This window comes from Arachis ipaensis, chromosome B07, assembly GCF_000816755.2.
Source record: "Arachis ipaensis cultivar K30076 chromosome B07, Araip1.1, whole genome shotgun sequence".
Taxonomy (NCBI): domain Eukaryota; kingdom Viridiplantae; phylum Streptophyta; class Magnoliopsida; order Fabales; family Fabaceae; genus Arachis; species Arachis ipaensis.
This window is the reverse complement of record NC_029791.2, coordinates 119,645,512-119,646,315: the sequence shown is the minus strand read 5'-3', so window position 1 is coordinate 119,646,315 and position 804 is coordinate 119,645,512.

Below are 804 nucleotides of genomic sequence, written 5' to 3'. Positions count from 1 at the left end.
CAGATATGTGGATGATTATTCTAATATTAAAATTTAGGTAAATAATTTAAAAATATAGTGTATTTTTATTTTATTGGTAATTGTTTATATTGTTCAAAAAAGTCATTAATTACCTAACATAATCTTTTCTTAAATTATTGATAGTCTAACTGTTGTGAAAGATGAAGTATGTGAATTGGCTATTTTTTTTTCATATTTTTTTAATGTTGGTGAATAACTTAAATGTTGGGTGATTTAGTATTTAATAAATTTTTGGGAGGTCTATAACAAGGAGAACACTTTGATAAAGACATTAAAAATATTTTTTTTAAAAAACGTTTAAACATGTCATGTTATTATTGGACATTCTTATTAAATTGGTTAATAATTTATTTTTTATTATAAACCAGAACAAAATCGGTTTATTATAGTAACAATAATAAACCTAATTGTCTGCATTATAATTATTAGACCCGATTTGATCCGATCGAATCATACCATCTAAACCAAATATCTTTAATTTTTTTATAAAAAGACAATTATATCCCTGACTTTTTGTTTTTTGGACATTTAAATCCCTAAAAATTAAAAAATACAATTAAATTGCTAAAAAAATTGGGTTTATCATTATTTTATAAAAAAATCAATTTTATTCTAATTTATTAAGAAATTAAAAAATAATAGGTTCATTAATACGTCCAATAATAATACGACACGTAAATATCTTTACAAAAAGATATTTTAGACATATCTTTATAGAAGCATCCTCCATAACAAATAATTTATAGAAAGCGTATTGTAAAAAGAATATTTTTTATTCATAAA